We start from the raw sequence: 18,890 nt of genomic DNA on the forward strand, positions 1-18,890 counted from the left end.
AAAAGGAGCTCAGAAAGAACATATTCCATTTAATCTTTACGAACCAAATCGTGGACCTTGAGGTTCAGTCCTTGAACAAAGCAAATTCTAGTTTTTCATAAGCTTCAGTTTCTGCATCTTAGAAATGAGAATAACGATGATGATGAAAACCAAACAGCCCCACCTGGTCTGGCTGCGTCAATGATTAACTTGCATGGAACACAATACGGGCACACAGTGGGTATGCAACACGGTGTGAAGTGCGGACCTCGGGGACCTGCGGCTTCAAGATAGCCAGAGTCAATATTGTGCAAGCGGTTCCCTACAACTCCTACAAATCGGGAGGCGACCCTCACCCCACACCTGGAACGCAGGAGTGGCCTGGGCAGGGAGGGCCAAGGAATCTTCACTGCAGCCACTGAGCCACCAGGGCTGCGGGTGAAGTCCTGGCAGGGGAGACTGCAGGCTGAGGATGAGTGGCGGGTGGCGGCTGGGTCGGCGGGGGCAGCGGGCCTGGCGGACACTCGGGCGCCGAAAGAGTTAAACAGGGCCGGGGGCAGAGCGCCTGTCAGACGCGAGCATGTGCAGTTTGCACCGCATCCGTACTATGGGTGAGTGCCGCCGTCGCCGCCTGGGGCTGGGTTCTGTGGGGCAGCAGCCGCTGCAGCTGCCCGGGCCCCGCGCCGCCCCGGCGGCCGCGGACACTCTATGCGGGAATAGTCGCGGGCGGGCGGCGTGGGGGAGGCTTGGCGGGTCACTCGGCGCGGGGGGAGCCCGAGCGCCGGGCGTGGGGGCGGGGAGCAGGCGGTGCAGGAGAGCGCCCCGAGTCCCGGCGCGGGAGGAGGAGCGGGAGCCAGCCGGAGAGACCGCGCTCCTGGCCGCACCTGCGTCGGGCAGCCGGTAGCCCGACCCTGCTCTGCCTTGCCCTACCCTCGTACCCGGCCCCGCACCGGTAGGTGCCCGCGATGCCCGCAGAGAGGCCTTTCCGCCGCGGAGAGAGGTGTCTGAGCGGGGCGGGCAGCGGCCGAGCGCGTGGGTGCCGGTGATGGGGAAGACCCGGCGACCCCGTGTAGGGACACTACCGGATCCCTCTTCTTTGCTTTCGCTTTCGAAGCGGCTGCTGGGGCTGAAGAGCAAGTCGCAGATTAGCTGGTGTGTCTGAGCTTGGATTCCCTGCGGGGGATGGGCGCACAGGGGGGCGTGTTGGCGAAAGGGGTGCACACTGGCAACTTTCCCTGCGTGAAACAAAGCGGTGCCGGGTTGAGGCGAAGGTGAAAGATCCGGCTGAGGATCTCAGACCTCTGAAGGTTGACACCTCCCCCCACCCAGTGGTGTGCACCCCGAGGCCCTCTGGAAAGGACAGATGGGGGCGCCAGACTGAATGGAAGCTGGAGAGCCAGGTCTAGGGAGTGGGAACCACAGACCCTCCTGACTTTGCGGGCCCAAAGGACCTATTGCCTTCTCCTCCGTGTGCAAGAAAGAACTGGGTGCTTGATGGTGGGTTGCACTCTTTCGCATTTTTTTCAGGTGGGTGCCCAGGTCAGTGCCCAGCCCCTAGCTGCCAGTGCTTCATCTGCATTCACCATCTCTGTTTCCTGGTGAGAAATGGAGGGCTGGGATGAGGATCCAGTTAGCCCTGTTTCTGGCAAGGCCGGGGAGGTGTTGTCTTTTTTTCTCCCTTTCTATGACCAGTCAGAAACTGACCTGTTCCCCTTCTTTCCCTCACCGGTTCTCCTCTCTTCCCTGGGGTTTCTCAGGAGGTGGAGGGATGATGGCTTCAGGCTCTGAGTTTGTAGTATCAGGCTCTTTGACACTGGTTAGACTTCACTGGAGGGCTCGAGGAAGCTGCATCCCAGTGTAACCTTGGGGCTCTGCTCACCCATTATCTCTGCACCCCAATAATAAATGATCTTCTAACTTGAGTTCTCCAGAAACCTGTCTCCCCCCCCCCTTTTTTTTTTCCTGTACCAGAAAGAGGGGTTAAAGAGAGGGCTGGTAAACCTGCCTTAAGAATGGTATAGGATCTTTCTCTTTAGAAGACAAATGGACCATGTTCCAAAGATTCCCAATCTTTGTCTCCAGGAACCAGGTTCCTCCAGTTTACAGAGCGCTTGCATATGACCATTGGCTCTTGTCCTATGGCAGCCCTGCCGTCCAAGAGCTCAGGTCATTTACCTGGTTGGAAGGCAGAGCCCCATCTGCTTCTATGGTCTGACTGAGATAGGAGGTGCAGGACGCTCTGGACTTCTGGGTGATCCTCCTGCGTCTCTCTGAGTAAGCTATGACACACGGGTTTGGACCAAGGGTGGGTCCTTAAGGACAGCTAGGTTTAGAGACAGGGAGGGGTGGGCTGAGATGAAGTGTTCTTTGCCCTTTCTGAGACTTCGTGTTGGGAAGCAGAGACGGCAAAGAGTGGAGATGGAACTCTGGGCTTTGGAGAGAAATGGCAGGTTGATTTAGTATTGACTTTGGCCACTTCAAGATAGGAGCAAGGAGGGTTCCAGGACTTGTAAGGGGTGACAGGAAAAAAAGGGGAATTAAGTGCCCCTTTGCTCTGTGGTCCTGGTACTAAAGTGGCCAAGGTCAGGTCAGGTGGCTAACTCAAATGACACGGACAGCCCCACTTCAGGAGACTCCTCCCTCCTGCTAGACAGGCTTGGTTATTGCTCCGTCCAGGTTGGGTTTATCTCAAGCTGTTAATTCACAGCTGAAGACGGTGGCCCTGGCCTGACCTCCCCAGCAGCAAGGGTGCGAAAAGCCTTTTCCATGGACAGATTGTTCTCCAGATACACAGGCTGTGAGGTAAGAAAGTGGAGCTCCTTTGACTCCCTCTTTGAAAGGGATGGGACCCGATTTCCACCATTTATAAACAGATTTAAGAGTTGGGGGTTCTTGGATGAAAGATATTAGAAGAGTTAGTGGGCTTTAGACTATGTTTATCTCAGCTGAATCCAATTTGCCTGTTGTCTCTAAAGGGAAACGTGTCACTTTACAGGGCAGGGCTGAATTACAGCCTTTGCGATAGGGAAAGATCGGTGTTAGTTTTAAAAGTGTCGTTTTTATCAGAAAAGTTGTTCGAGGGCACAGGGTGGTTTTTCTGCCTGCCTCTGCCCATGGGATGTCCTGCAGCTTTTTGAAGGAGATGACAAGCCAGGACGTTAGTGACAATCGCCCTCAAAGCCCTGAAAAGGGTCTTTGATGGTGAGGGGGGCCCATGGTATCACAAGGCAGGAAAGTGAGGCAGCTTGGGCTTAGCAGCAGCCCTATCAGATCTGGCTGTCCTTGAGGAGGAAAAAGGATAGCTAACCCTCCCATTGCTCGACTGCTCTCAAGTGTATCCCTTTAGTCCCCTCCTCCCCTGCCATCCTCTAATTGCAGACAAGGTGGTTTGGATTTTAGTGGGTTTTTTTTTTTTTTGGTTTGGTTTGGTTTTTAAATTCTGGAACATTCCTTTTAAAGTGTAAATCATTTCGGCCTTGGCACCTTCCCAGCTCCTTTTGTTCATACCAAGTGGCGGGGAGCATGGAAAGGGGTTAAGATCATCTGAAATTGGCTATATTTTCGGCTTCTTCCCCCATGTCTCCTCAGAAACCAGGATGTTGGTTATTGAAAAGTAAAGTGTAAGCTGGTTTGACAGAAGGGTCAGGAGCTAGTGTTTTTGGTTATGGTCCTAAAGTGTACAGTTAGTACACTGACTGGTGTACTAATACTCTTTTCTTGGGATTCGAGAAGGTTTAGAATCACTTACCTTATGATTCGTGGGTTATACTTTTCCAAGATGCTTGAAGAGACTTTTGATGCTGTAGGTTTGGTTCAGGACGGACATTTGGGTTGAGCATAGTGACAAATGCCTGCAATCTCAGCCCTTAGTAGGTAAAAGCAGGAAGACTTGAGGCCAACCTGCTCTACATATAGAGTTCCAGACCAACCAGGGTTATATAATGATACTTTGTCTGGGAAAAATAATACACTTGCCTCAGATCAAGCTATGGGATGCTCCAGGCTGCTGTCATTTATGGAAAAAGAAGTGGTCTCTCCCTCTGGCACAGTTATCGACCATGAAGCTGAGGCTGAGTGAGTGACCCTGCTCATTCGCAGGCTAATGTGGAAAGCCTGCTTGCTTCTCTTCGCTCACACGAACGAGGCTGCAGGAGTGGGCTCCTGCATGTCTCCACGCAAAGGTTCTACTTAACGTTCGTTTTGACATCAGTTCCCCTACCTATAAATTTAGTGGGGTTGAAATTGTAGGGTGGGATTGGCCCAGTGCTCCACCAAAGAATGATTCTCAAAGGAAATGTTCTGTTCCTTTCCCATGCTGACAGTTTTGTGATGGGGTTGGACATAGCCAAGTCTAGCAATCTACAGAAAAAAACACAGTTATTGCCATTGGCATTTCTGAACTTCTAGACCCCACCGTCCCTTTTTCTCTGATGGCTCCTGGGAACTTTGAGATGTCCTTGTGTCTGTCATGGCTGATGCTGTCGAAAAGACATTAATTTTTCTACAAATTAATCTACATGTGCAGGACTTGGGTCTTACAATTGTTGTTTTCTCTGGAATCTTGGCAGCATACAAAATTTCACTGGCAGTGTAGTGTTAGGAGACCTAATTGATAAGGGGACATAATTAGTGAGAACATTTCTGTCACACCTCTTCTCTCTAGAGGCCCCAGGTTTGGAGCACACTGGGTCATCCTCTTCTGTATGCTTTGCGGCTGGGCTGGAATGATGAATGACTTAGTTACTATGTCTTTTCTTTGTTTCAGTTTTTTTTTAAAGACAAACTTTATTTTTATCATATTTAGATGTTGTTGTTGTTGTTGTTTTGACTTTTGAGACAGGGTCTCTCTCTCTCTTTGTGTGGCCCTTGGCTATCAAGGAACTCTTTTTTATTATTATTATTATTTATTAGGTATACATTATTCTGTTTGCTTGTATGCCTGCAGGCCAGAAGAGGGCACCAGACCTCATTACAGATGATTGTGAGCCATCATGTGGTTGCTGGGAATTGAACTCAGGACCTTTGGAAGAGCAGGCAATGCTCTTAACCACTGAGCCATCTCTCCAGCCCCCTTTGTTTCAGTTTTTAAGAGGCCCCTCTGCCACATGAGCTTTGGGACTGGTCCATTTTCACAAGAGAGGTTTTAGTAGGACCTTGATACCTGCCCTGGGTCTAGAGATGCCAGCCAAGAGATTGAAGGGCCACAGCGGGAGAGGGTTCTCTGAACTTCCGAGGAAGCAGTACACACAAGGCTTCAGTTAGTGCAGCAAGAAGCCTGACTTCTAGCTGATAATGGCCCTTCTGTGGACCACCGACAAGGGATCCATTTTGCTATCATTTAAAATTTTTGAGAATTGTATATATGATTACCTCATTCCCCCTCCTCTTCCCTTCCAACTCTTCCGGTGCCCCAATTTCCTCTCATGACTGCTTTAACTAGGACCTGTTACATACATAACCTACCGAGTCATGGTAGATGTGTTTGTGGGTGACCACTTACTTACTTAGGCTTGGATAAATCGAGGGGCTCCTCTCTAAAGAGAACTGATTTTCCTTCTCTCAGAAGTCTATGATTGCCTGTAGGTGGACCTTATCAGATTTCCCCCATCCATGTTTGTAGGGATAAGTCCCGCCCCTTAAGGGGCGTGTTCGCCTCGGGCTAATGTCTGCCTATAAATTTGGCGAGCAAGCTCCGAGCTTCTCGCTTCTGCTTTCCTGGTCTCCGCGGGAACGGTGGTTCTGTAAGTCTATTTCTACATTAAAGCTATATATATATATTTTTACACTCTGTCTGCATTCATTTACGCCGTTACATTTTGGCGTCCAACGTCGGGCTATTTTGCCCCCGACTCAAGCGGGTAGCCCGCTAGCTAACACAGCACCCTCCCCGGTGCTGTTTTTCAGTTCGTGACTCCGGCCCCAGTGCCGAGTCCGAGACACACTCGGCGACACAGGCCCATTCTGCCTGCCTTGGCTAAGTTTTGCAGCGGAACCCCACTGCCTGAACCCCACTGCCTGAAGCTCAAGTACTTGCGGTTTTGCAACAAAAGCTGCCACAGCGTCAGATTTGGTCTGTTACAAAGTGACTTGGCCGGTTGTGGTGGCCCACGCCGGTAGGATTTGCTGAAGGAGGCAGAGGCAGGAGGATCACAAGTTTGAGGCCGGCCAGGCAGTGGTAGAGCACGCCTTTAATCCCAGCACTTGGGAAGCAGAGGCAGGCAGATCTCTGTGAGTTTGAGGCCTGCCAGGCCTTGGTAGTGCACGCCTTCTATCCCAGCACTTGGGAGGCAGAGACAGGCGGATCTCTGTGAGTTCAAGGCCAGCCTGGTCTACAAGAGCTAGTTCTAGGACAGGCTCCAAAAACACAGAGACCACCACTGGCAGGAACCGATCTTTGCAGGTAAAAAAATTTTCTTTTATAAATAAAATGTCTGAACACATTATTGTTCAAGAATTTAATGATTTTTTTAATTGTACCATGTGGGAGATTTTACAAGAGGTGTCTATCACCCCACATATATGGATCCTTCTGGGATTCGTAGTTTTCATTGGCACCAAATGGTTTGATAATAGAAATATGATAAAGTCTTTACGAGACGAATCCAGGATTCTTAAGGCAGAGATTGAACGCTTAAAAACAATTGAGAATGACAACAATCTTCTCAAGAATCAGTTTGAAGTTCTCCAGGCTGATAACAATCTTCTCAAGAATCAGGTTGAAGTTCTCCAGACTGATAACAATCTTTTCGAGAATCAGTTTGAAGTTCTCCAGGCTGATAACAATCTTCTCAAGAATCAGGTTGAAGTTCTTCAGGCTGATGTTAAGGAGAAATTCATTACTATGGAAGAGGGAACAGCTGATCTGGACCATAAGATTCAGTCCCTTTCTGTAGGAAATGAAACATTAACTGAGAGAATCAAAACTGCTGAATGTGACAATCGGATTTTGTCTAAAGCTTATGACAGATTGACGGAAAGATTGTCAATACAAGAAGGCACGGTTTATGCCATAAAAATTATGTCCAAAGATGAGATGTTATCTCTAACGGACAAACTTCATACATTAGAATCCTCAATGAAGGCTTTGGAACATAATTCTGGACAGGAGATTCAGACATTGCAGAAGGCAATGGTGAATAGAATTGAAAAGATTGAGGAATTTCTAAATTCTGATGAAGAAGAGCAAAGGGTAGAAAGGAAAATTTTAACTACATCTGTGGGTAAGTCTCTCCGGGACAATTTCCACAAAGCTCTACCTACAGCTCTACCTGCCTTTCCCGTAATAACAACAGAGAAGGTGATTGGTTCCAAAAACCCTAGGGTCATCAAGGAGGATACATGGGAGCCTGTGCGTATGAATGATCTCAAGGAAATAAAACAGGCTGTCATGACTTTTGGGATGCAAGCCTCTTTTGTTAAAGAGATGCTAAAATCTTGGGCCACGACAAGCAGAGCAACCCCCTCGGACTGGCTCCAGCTGAGCTCTGCGGTACTCGAGAGTGGACCGCAATTGAAATGGAAATGCTTATTCAGGCAAGAGGCTAGACTCTTAGAACAGCAGGAAAAAGCGAAGGGAATTGACATTTCCCTAGATCAAATTCTAGGTGAAGGGCCCTTTTCCGATCCTCAGGAACAAGCTAATTTGGATGAAAACACACTCTCCATGTGTACTACAGCAGCCTTAAGGGCTTGGGACAGGGTACAAGACCCAGGACAGAGAATGGAATCATTTGTCAGAGTTAAACAGGGTCAGAGAGAACCCTTTAGTGACTTTTTACAAAGATTAACTAAGGCTGTACAAATAGGAATATCTGACCCAGAAGCAAGACGTATAATGATTGAGTCTTTGGCTTATGAAAATGCAAATGTGGAATGCAAAAGGATTTTGGGTCCTTTAAAGCTCAGATCAGCGCCGTTGGAAGAATGGGTCTTGCATACACTCAATGTTGATACATTTGATTATGGCACTGAAGCATGGGTAGAAGAAGCAATTTCCAATGGTAAAAGGAGACACCAGAATACCAAATGTTTTAATTGTGGAAAAATGGGTCATATTAAAAGGAATTGTAGACAACGGATTTTCAGAAATAATAATAATAATAATAATAATAATAATAATAATAATAATAATGCATCTTTCAGAAATAATAATAATGCATCTTATAGAAATAACAGAAATAGGAGGACTCAGCCTTCAGGTTTATGTAGAAGATGTGGAAAGGGGAGACATTGGACGAATGAATGCAGGTCTACAAGAGATAGACAAGGCAACCTGATACAGTCGGGAAACGTGAGAGGGGGGGCCTCACAGGCCCCCATGGCAAACATGGTTCAGTCATATCCAGTTTCTGCAGAGAACGTGCCTCATCAGGACAATTAGGAAGCCCCATGCCTACTGTTACAAGCAATAATGATCAGAAAGATAAGTTACGTGTGTTTTGGCAAACTTCTATAAATGATCAAAGACCTAAACTGAGAGTGTGTGTAAATGGCATTTTTATTACTGGCCTGCTGGACACAGGTGCTGATGTAAGTATCATTACCCCAGAATCTTGGCATCCGTATTGGCCTCTTCAGAATGTAAATGTTCAGCTCCTGGGAATTGGAACCCTATCTCGAGTAAGGCAGAGCACGAGATGGGTTGAATGTATAGGGCCAGAGGGACAAATAGGAAAATTAAAGCCATATGTAGCCAATATCGCAATGAATTTATGGGGTCGTGACCTATTACAACAATGGAATACTGAAATTAACATTCCTGCTAAATCTAGAGCCTATATTTCTGAGAATAATATTAAAAGATATTACAAACGGAGAAAACCGGCCATTCGGGCTGTAAAAGAACAAGCAATTGATGTCCCTTCAGAGATACCAACAGCCTTGCCTCTAAAATGGTTGACTGAGAAACCAATATGGACAAAGCAATGGCCTTTAGCTGAGGAAAAGTTACAGGCTTTAGAACAGCTGGTACAAGAACAATTAGATGCTGGACATATAGAAGAATCTACCAGCCCTTGGAATTCTCCTGTATTTGTGGTTAAGAAAAAATCAGGTAAATGGAGAATGGTGACAGATCTCAGGGCCATCAACAAGGTTATTCAACCTATGGGCCCTCTGCAATCTGGAATTCCTTTGCCCTCTTTATTACCAAAAGGATGGCCTCTCATAGTTATTGATTTAAAGGATTGTTTTTTCACTATACCTTTGCAAAAAGAAGATAGAGAAAAATTTGCATTCACAGTGCCTACTTACAACAATTCTCAACCTTCGAGGAGGTACCACTGGACCGTTCTCCCCCAGGGTATGTTAAATAGCCCCTCCCTGTGCCAATATTTTGTGAACCAACCATTGCAAATAATACGCAAGAAATTTCCCAAATCTATAGTATACCATTACATGGACGACATCTTGTTATCCGATTCAAACATGGATACCTTGAACAGACTGTTTGAAGAAATAAAGATACTTTTACCTAAATGGGGATTGCAATTAGCTCCTGAAAAGATTCAGAAGGGAGATTCTGTTAATTATTTAGGTTATAAAATAGGTTTGCAAAAAATTAAGACACAAAAAGCACAAATTAGGAGAGATCGCCTACGGACTCTTAATGACTTTCAAAGACTGTTAGGAGACATTTCCAGTCTACGACCAGCTATTGGAATAACACCTGATTTAATAATTCATTTGAACAAAACCTTGGATGGTGATAAAGATTTAAACAGTCCCAGAGAATTAACAGCTGAAGCAGAAAAGGAACTGACAATGATTGAGGAAAAATTACAACAGGCACATGTGGACAGGGTGAATCCAGAGCTCGATTGTATTCTCGTCATACTACCATCAAAAATTTCTCCTACAGGAATTTTAATGCAGAGAGATGATATTATTTTGGAATGGATCTTTTTACCACATAAACCAAGTAAGAAACTGAAAACTTATGTGGAAAAAGTCTCTGAGTTAATTATAAAAGGCAAGCTGAGACTTCGTCAACTAGCAGGCATAGACCCAGCAGAAATTATAGTGCCTTTCACTGCTGATGAACTAAAGAAATTATGGGAAGATAATGAACCATGGCAAAGAGCTTGTGCTAATTTTTTGGGAGACATTAATAACAACTATCCAAAAAGCAAGCGGCTTAACTTCATAAAGAGAACTTCTTGGATTCTTCCTCGAATCGTCCGTGATGCTCCAATAACTGGAGCCCGTACATTCTATACTGATGCCAATAAATCAGGGAAGGCAGGTTACAAATCAGAAGACTTGGATAAGGTGGAACAAAGTCCGTATACTTCTGTCCAGAAGGCGGAATTATATGCCATTCTTATGGTGCTAAGGGATTTTAAAGAACCTATTAATATAGTTACAGATTCACAATACGCAGAAAGAGTTATTTTACATATTGAAACTGCTGAATTTATACCTGATGATACTGAACTAACCTCATTGTTCCTCCAGGTTCAAGATTTGATCAGGAACAGGCTTTGCCCTATGTATATAACACACATCCGATCCCATACGGGTCTGCCAGGTCCTCTAGCACAAGGTAATGCAGAAATTGATCAATTATTGATTGGTAGTGTGCTACAAGCCTCTGAATTTCATAAAAAACATCATGTTAATAGCAAAGGTTTGAAGAAAGAGTTTTCAATTACATGGCAACAAGCTAAGGAGATTGTAAAGAAATGCCCTACTTGCTCTTTCTATAACCAAACGCCACTGCCTGCAGGGGCTAATCCAAAGGGCACCCAAAGGAATGAAATCTGGCAGATGGATGTGTTCCACTTTGCAGAATTTGGCAAATTAAAATATGTACACCACACCATAGACACATATTCAGGTTTTCAATGGGCTACTGCCCTGAGCTCAGAAAAGGCTGATTCAGTAATCACACATTTATTGGAAGTTATGGCCATCATGGGTATACCTGCGCAAATAAAGACAGATAATGGTCCAGCATATGTATCTAAGAAAATGAAACGCTTTTTTGATTATTATAATATAAAACACATTACAGGTATACCAAATAATCCTACAGGTCAGGCAGTTATAGAAAGATCAAATCGTACTATAAAGGATATGCTGAACAAACAGAAAGGGACTGAAAATACCCCCAGAAATAGATTACATAATGCTTTATTAACCTTGAATTTTCTTAACGCTAATGAGAAAGGAACGACAGCAGCAGAAAGACATTGGATAATGGAAAAGTCTGCTGAACTAAATCAACCGATTTATTTCAAAGATGTGCTGACCTCTCAGTGGAAGCCAGGAGATGTGCTACGTTGGGGAAGGGGTTTTGCTCTTGTTTCCACAGGAGAAGAAAAATTGTGGATACCATCAAAATTAATAAAGTTTCGATTTGAAGAGGAGAAACCTCTTGGAAAGGAGAAATGACAACTCATCCACAACGATGATATTCATACAGGTGGTAAGAAAAACATATAGAATGGGGGCAGGGTTCTGTTCTTATCTCCACAGGGAAACACTCATCTTTGAGAAATTCAAGGAACCCTGGTTGTTTGGATACTGACAGATGGAAAAATACCTGCCCAATAGGAAATATCAAGACAACTGAATGGGTTGTGTAAGTAATATTAAACCATATTTCTAAATTTATAAAGCTGGTTTTGAAGTTGGACTCTGGCTCAGTCCCTCTCCAATTCCAAGCCTGTTGGTAAGAGAAAAACCCAGAGTTTCTGGAATTTCTGTCTCATGTCAAGAGCCATGATATGGGACAGAAAGAAATATGAGTTTAGAAAACATCTTTGCATTTCTTCATATCTATCATACTTTTCATTGAATATATCTATCATGTCTTTCATTGAATATATATATATATATATATATATATATATATATATATATATGTCTATATGATTAATGTTTAAGTTTTTTATAATGAACAATGAGTTTTTCCTGAAGTGACATTTGAAGTTTCCAGGAAGAAGATGGGGCCCCATAACAACAACTTCACCTGGTTGATATGACGTCATGATACTGATAGCGCTACTACAAGACCTGCTTTTGATACCAGCTGCACAAGACAGTTCCAACTTGGTTAGCTGAAATGGTGCACATCTTATACAACATTTTGGCCAGACCTGCACGAAAATACTCAGAGACTATTTGCAATTTTAAAAGACATTATCTTGAAATTTAACCATCATTTTACTTTCACAGGATCCCCCAGAAAGAACGTCGCCCCTATGACAGCAGGAAGTAATTCTAGAGAACGACGTCCCCTCTCCCAGTAAAGTTTGCCCTTGGGTTTAGGGACATCATTTAGGGGTTGATTATAATTAGTATATGATTGAGGGTTGGGAGAGGAATTTTATAAGCTCAAGGATCATTTTGAAAAAAAAAAAAAAAAAGAGGGAATGATGGGATAATAGATTTATAATTGTGAGTTACTGCTTTTAGACAAATATATTGGTATCAATTCTTGTATAATGAAACAAAGTTAAATTATATGGACTATTGTACGCATGCATGTTTCTACCTCTGTTTAAAACATTCTTATGTATTGACATATATTGTATTGATATATATATATATATATTGTATATATTTACCATATTGCAGTGTACATTTCTACCTCTGATTAAGATACTTATATAATATTTGTGTATTGATATATATTTACCTACTGCAATGTATATTTGTACATTGTTTATATTTGGAGGTCATTGTCCTCATTTGTTTCACAGTCGTTTATTGTCTTAGTCTTTAAGTTAGATAGATATTGAGAATTATATAGACTAATTGTCATCTAAGTTTGTCATTTATAATTAGACTAATCAGGTTCTTTAGATATATAGAGATTATACTCAGTATAGATAGATAATCTTCAACCTCTTCAAAGAGCTGTAGAAAATGGCCTTTAATCTAACTCAGAGTTTCGTGATAGTGAGACACAATTGCTCCTGGCAACACCGCTCTATTCCCGAGAGAATGTTGAGCACCAAAAACACTCCATCTGGAGCCTTTCTATTTGGCAGAACTGGCCTTTGGGCAAAGAAATGCCCATACCTCAACCACTGACAGAGATACAGAGCGTGCATCAATGGATAAAACAGGACTGTCATATCCTGCCAAGACAGGGTAAGATAGTTTTGAAAAGTTCCTTGCCTTTAATAATGGTATGTCAGTTATGTTAGGCCTTAGCCAAAATTGGTTGACTCAATGTTGCAAACGAGACTTTGGGTGATTGCCCAGGTAGTCAGTTGTCTCTGTCAATTGTTGCACATTTTGGATATATCTCGTTTGTTGAGTAGTGTTTATTCCCTTCTCAGATCTTTGACTGAGTTGAAGATTATATAATTGTAGTTACTCTTTACATTATTTGGACTTCTTGAGATAGAAAGTTTAGCAAAGCTTTTGTTCTCAATATTGTTTGTTGTATTTATTATTTGTTGTTATTGTATGTAGTTGTATTTGGTTTAGTTCTGTCTTATTTAGACAAAAAGGGGAGATGTAGGGATAAGTCCCGCCCCTTAAGGGGCGTGTTCGCCTCGGGCTAATGTCTGCCTATAAATTTGGCGAGCAAGCTCCGAGCTTCTCGCTTCTGCTTTCCTGGTCTCCGCGGGAACGGTGGTTCTGTAAGTCTATTTCTACATTAAAGCTATATATATATATTTTTACACTCTGTCTGCATTCATTTACGCCGTTACACATGTTGGTATGCCAAACGGTGTGGCCATTGTGTACGTCTTGTATAGGCAACCGTGTTGTTGAGATCTCATGGCTACAGTGTCCCTGTCATGTCTGGAAGATGCTGTCTAGTAGCAGGCATCCTGGCCTATTGCCAAAAGAAGCTTCTTTCACGAGAGGCGAGAGCTACAGCTGTCCGTGGGTATGAGGATAAGCATTTAGAGTACTGTTAGAAATGATACTGGTCTAGGAAACTGTCAGTGGTGGGTTCTTCTCTACGGTCGTGACCTCTCCAGACGTGAGGAACTAGCTAGTTTCCAGTACCTGGTATCACTTCCCTTCTGTTAAGCAGGCTTTTAAGTCTAATTAGAATAACTGTTGGTTAGCACCCCCAAGATAAAAAGGCAGTTACTGCACCATGGGGGATGTCTTGCTAGGCCAGCCCCTGCTGTGGTTCCTAGCCCTTCAGCTGGGCTGGACTGACGAGTGCTTTTCTCCCATGACAGCTTGCAGAACACCTTCTAGTACTATGAGAGTTAGTGCTCAGGGAGGACCACGAGTCTGTTTCTAGTACATGTACAACCGCCATCATCTGTCTAAAGGGCGTTCTTAACTACAGTCTCCATCTTAGTTCCCAATACACACACACACACACACACACACACACACACACACACACACATCCAAATCCAGGAATAAGGAACCTGAACATTGGTCACACTTTCATCTATATCATAATACAAATATGGAGAGTAAATATTGCTATCATTGGACAGCATAAGCAGCAGCTCCAGAGTTTTCTCTGATATTCTGCAGGGATTTTTTTTTTTTTTTTGCTTGCCCAAAGCAATGAGGCGACTTCTTATATTGACCTAATATAGGTGCCTTCATAGTTTCCTATGCCCGCGCAGTTCCTGGCATGTGAGAGCACTTCTTAAATCGCCAGCTGTGATAGTTGAGTGTCGTCAGACATCTAGGCTTCTAGGTCACTGGACAATGATATTGTTCTAAGGAAACTGAAGACTGCCAACATTTCCAAAATCAGGAAATCTGGGAATGCTCCCCAACTCACTTGCTCAGTTGACCTTGGGTGACCCATTTCAGTGCTCTGAGACTTAATTCCACAAATGGAATTTCAACTGGCTTCAGCGGTCAGGGCATTAACAGTTGGCAGTCACCGTGTATTGAATACTTACCATATGCCAGGCACTGGGCTAAGTACTTTTCATAGGTTCGCCTCTCCCATCAGTGAGACAGCCACTATCGATTATCCCCATTTTATAGTGGGAAAGATTGCGCTTCTTCAATAGTGATTGCATCTCTCATACAGCTGGAAAGTGTCTGTACTGGGACTTGAACTGAGATCTGATTCTGCAGCAGGCTGTGAGTGTTGAATTGGCTGAGCAGTAGAACAAGCGTCGGTGAGTGACTGTGAAAGTGGAGGTGGTGTGGGCATAGAAGGAGAGCTCGTTGGGGGTTAAACATGGCCAGCTAAAGGAAGATGGACGTATAGAGTCTTGAAAACTAGCATCCTCATGAGTGTTCAGGAGAGGGTGGAGCCTGCACCCTGCAGTGGGTAGACCAGATGGCCTGGAAGTTATTGTAAAGGGAACAGACTTTCTGTTTGGCATAGCAATGCATCTTATAAACCCCATTTTATTCTAATGCTAATATTCTCTTCTTGTTTAACAGGCTCTTGAGCAGCATTTTCCTTTCTGTTACCCTCCTGCCTGGCACAGCAATTCATGTTAGCAAATTCTTGAGTCTAGTCTTGGTCCTCCAAGCTCTTCCCTGTCCATCACTATCCATCTGGGGAATTTGATTATGTCTTGAATCCCAGATATTCTTTACAAAATACAAAAAAAATTAGATAGACTAGGGGTCTAATCCCCCACATTAAAAAAATCAGTATACCTTATATCTATCAGATTACCCTATATTCATCAGGCTACCCTATTCTGAGAAAGGATTTATGGCCACCAGTTACTCCATTTAGAGATAACGAGTTACATCAATGGTAACTGTCCTCATTCCTAGACAATTTGACTTTATGTCTCGTATCAGTTGGAGATGATTATGGAGACACATGAGGGTTATGGAGCTGGCCTGGAAGAGGTGGGCTGGCTATATGTGAGTTGTTGAGATGCTATTTGATAGAATTACATGGTAGGGTCAAGGATATGAGTGCTGGACTCAGCTCAGTGACTCTGTACATGGGATGCGAATTTTCTGGCTTTTGGTTTCCTTGTGTATAAAATAGGAAATACCAGATGAGACCGTCTCTAACCTCCCTTCTAGGAAGTATACTGGATGACCCGGTGGGATAGGGGTAATTCTGGCCTTTCTCAGGGAAAACTCACTCTGCAGCTAAAGGATGTCGGAGCTGGGCAAGCTGGTGAGGAGTGGAAGGAGAATGATAAAGCCATACTGGAGGTTAAGGAACAAATAGAGTAAGAGCTGTCTAGTGAAGGGGTAGCAGGACTGGTACCCCCTTTGTCCCACTGAGCAGTAGAAAGGTGGCACTTATGCCACCCTCCCCCACTCCTCCCCACAGCACAGTGAGCACCCTTTGCCATCTCTTAAACCATAAGTGACCCCTCCCGCGGCCCCAGGACAATCTCCAGGGACTGCCCGTCCACAGCTGTGCGATGTGGATGTCTCACGTTCTACATTTAGGTTGTCAGAGTCACCTCCCCTCCTCCCTTGCTGCTCCCTAAGGCTCCAGGACTTCAGGACCTTGCTTGAAACGTTCTGGGTGACACAGGATGTGAGGCCCCACCTCTCCTGCTGCCCTATCTCTGCCTGAAGGAGCAAGGCCAAGCCGTGAACTCAGCCGGCAGTGCTAGAGGTCATTTGAGGATGGCCATTTGTATAAGGATCTGCTCACTCTCTTTTGTCCTCACATCCTCTGCTTTGAATTTTTTGTACTCAAGGTTGAGGAGCAGGTGAGTTCCCACTGAACCCAGCGAACCAATCATTTCTGTCCCTGGTTTCTCTGCCTTTCCCTCCTTGCTCCCTCTGAGGGTATGAGAGACTTTTTGAAAATCTTAAATTAAGAGTGTGCGTGTTTTGCCTGCATGCATGTCTGTGCACCATGGGTTTGTAGTACCCATGAAGGCCAGAAGAGGGCATTGGATCCCCTAGAACTAGGGTTACAGAAGGTTATAACCTGCAAGGGGATTCTGGAACTCAAACCTGGACCCTCTGGAAGAGCAAGCCAGCCACTTCTTGAGCTCCATGGAAGGCCATTTTAACTACAAAGACGAACATTTCATTCTATTAGCTATTCATGAAACAGTACGGTGCCCCATGAGGCCTTTATGTTTGCTCAGTGAATTTTGTTCTTTCCCTGCCTAGGGATGAACAGCCAATCAAGCTAAATTTTCTGGTTATTCGTAGGCAGTAGAGTGTCCTGTAGTCACTTTGGGTCACAAACATGGCCTCAGTTCAGCACTTCATACATCCATGTCTTTGTCACTGAACTGCAAAGGACAGGGAAGTGTTCTGTGGCCAGCCTGTTGTTTCCTGAGCCCACCTTGTATTAATGCTGAGTCTTTTTCTTGTGCCCACGCTCATGGGTTTCTCAGAGAGCGCTCTTTTCCCAGCTGCTGAGATATTCACAATGGAAAAGTTTATCACTGGACATCGTGACTCATGCTTATGATCCCAGCATCAGGGAGGTTGAATCAAGAGGTTTACCACAAGTTCAAGACCAGTGCAGGCTGCATAGTGAGTTCCAGGATAGCCCGGACTATAAAGTGATACCTTTTCTCAAAACAAACAAACAAACAAACAAAGAGCAAACTATCCTTCATTGCACATCATTGCTCTTGCTTTCCGGTCCAGTCTCTTTCTACTGAATCTCTTTAGTCTGCCCAAATAGGTCCTCGGGATGAGACCTGCACTTGCTCACTCATGCTGGTCCTATATATGATATGCTAATCCCATCTCATCTGGAGCAGTGAACCCAGAGTACAGACTTACTCCCCCACTCAGCGGTCTCCCTCCATCTCCCAGCAGCTGATGGCCAGTCTGGCTCGCCATCTGCCTACCCCTGCCCTGTCTTCTCACCTGGAGGGGCCAGACACCAAGTTTCCTGAGTGGTCCTGTGGTGTGGTTGCTCTTCTCACCACCCAGCCCTCAGAGCAAATTCTCTGTGGCTGGACGGTGAGGTCATAGCAACGCCCTCTACCTCCACGTTCCTCTGCCCGGATGTTCTCCAGTGCCCACCTAGTCTGACGCCGTGTGAGGGAGGAGCTCGCACACCTTTTTTGGAGACTGCTCATCCTTGACTGGTCTCGTGCTGGAGAACACCGCATCTTTTGTATCTTGGTGCCTTAGTTAAGATTTCTGACGTGACATTCTGTTATGTATATTTTATTAAAACTATCAGTCAGGGCTGGAGGGATGGCTCAGGAGTTAAAAGAGCACCTCTGGGTTGCTTATCCTACATAATAAAGGCTACGTACACAGCTGCTGTGCCGTATTGTTTGTTCATGTTCAGTATAAACACAATATATAGAGGAGCGATCTAGAGATCCTCTAGAGGACCCAAGTTCTGTTCCCAACAACTACCTACAACTCCAGCTCCAGGGGGATCCAATGCCTCTGATCTCAATGAGCATCGCCACTCAGTTGCATACACCCACAGACAGGCACATATACGTGTGTGTGTGTGTGTGTGTGTGTGTGTGTGTGTATAAAATTTTAAAAAATACTCTGGCGCACGCTTTTAATCTCAGCACTCAGGAGATAGAGGTAGGCAAATTTCTGCGTTTGAGGCCAGCCTGGTCTACAGAGCAAGTACCAGGATGGTCTGGGCTACACAGAGAATCCCTATTGCGAAAAACTGAAAACCAAACAGATAAACAACAACAAAGAAACCATGACTGTCAGGTTGGGTGTGGGAGTATGGTGCTCGGCACTCAGGAAGCTGAAGCAGGAGACAGGATCATTTCTTGAGGCTGGAGAGATGACTCCATCAGTAAAGCGCTTGCCATGCAAGCATGAGGGCCGGGGTGTGGACCCCAGAACCTGTGTGAAAGTGAGGTACCACAGCATGCATCTATGACCCCAGCACTTGCAAGGCAGAGACGGTGGATCCCTGAAGCTGGCTGGTCCACCAGCCTACCTGAATCAGCGAATGGAAAGTTCAGTAAGAGATTTGGTCTCAAAACTGAGGTGGAGGAAGATGAATGTCATCCTATGGCCTGATGCATCTGCACACACACACACACACACACACACACACACACACACAC

The 18,890-nt window shown here is 44.9% G+C and overlaps 1 protein-coding gene across 7 annotated transcripts in view; it reads left to right on the plus strand.

Annotated features, from left to right (window-relative positions):
• Positions 1–479: 479 nt before the first annotated feature.
• Tmem229b (transmembrane protein 229B) overlaps positions 480–18,890 on the plus strand; it is a 60,184-nt gene continuing 41,773 nt past the window's right edge. For 3 of the 7 annotated variants that reach the window (XR_005974851.1, XM_041658700.1, XM_041658701.1), the window contains exon 1: positions 605–931. The gene's annotated coding sequence lies outside the window, so the exon portion shown is untranslated. The other 4 variants (XM_041658702.1, XM_041658703.1, XM_041658704.1 and 1 more) reach the window with 4 other exon arrangements.

This window comes from Microtus oregoni, unplaced genomic scaffold, assembly GCF_018167655.1.
Source record: "Microtus oregoni isolate MIOR12 unplaced genomic scaffold, Mior012 000009F_ref0000495, whole genome shotgun sequence".
Classification (NCBI taxonomy): Eukaryota; Metazoa; Chordata; class Mammalia; order Rodentia; family Cricetidae; genus Microtus; species Microtus oregoni.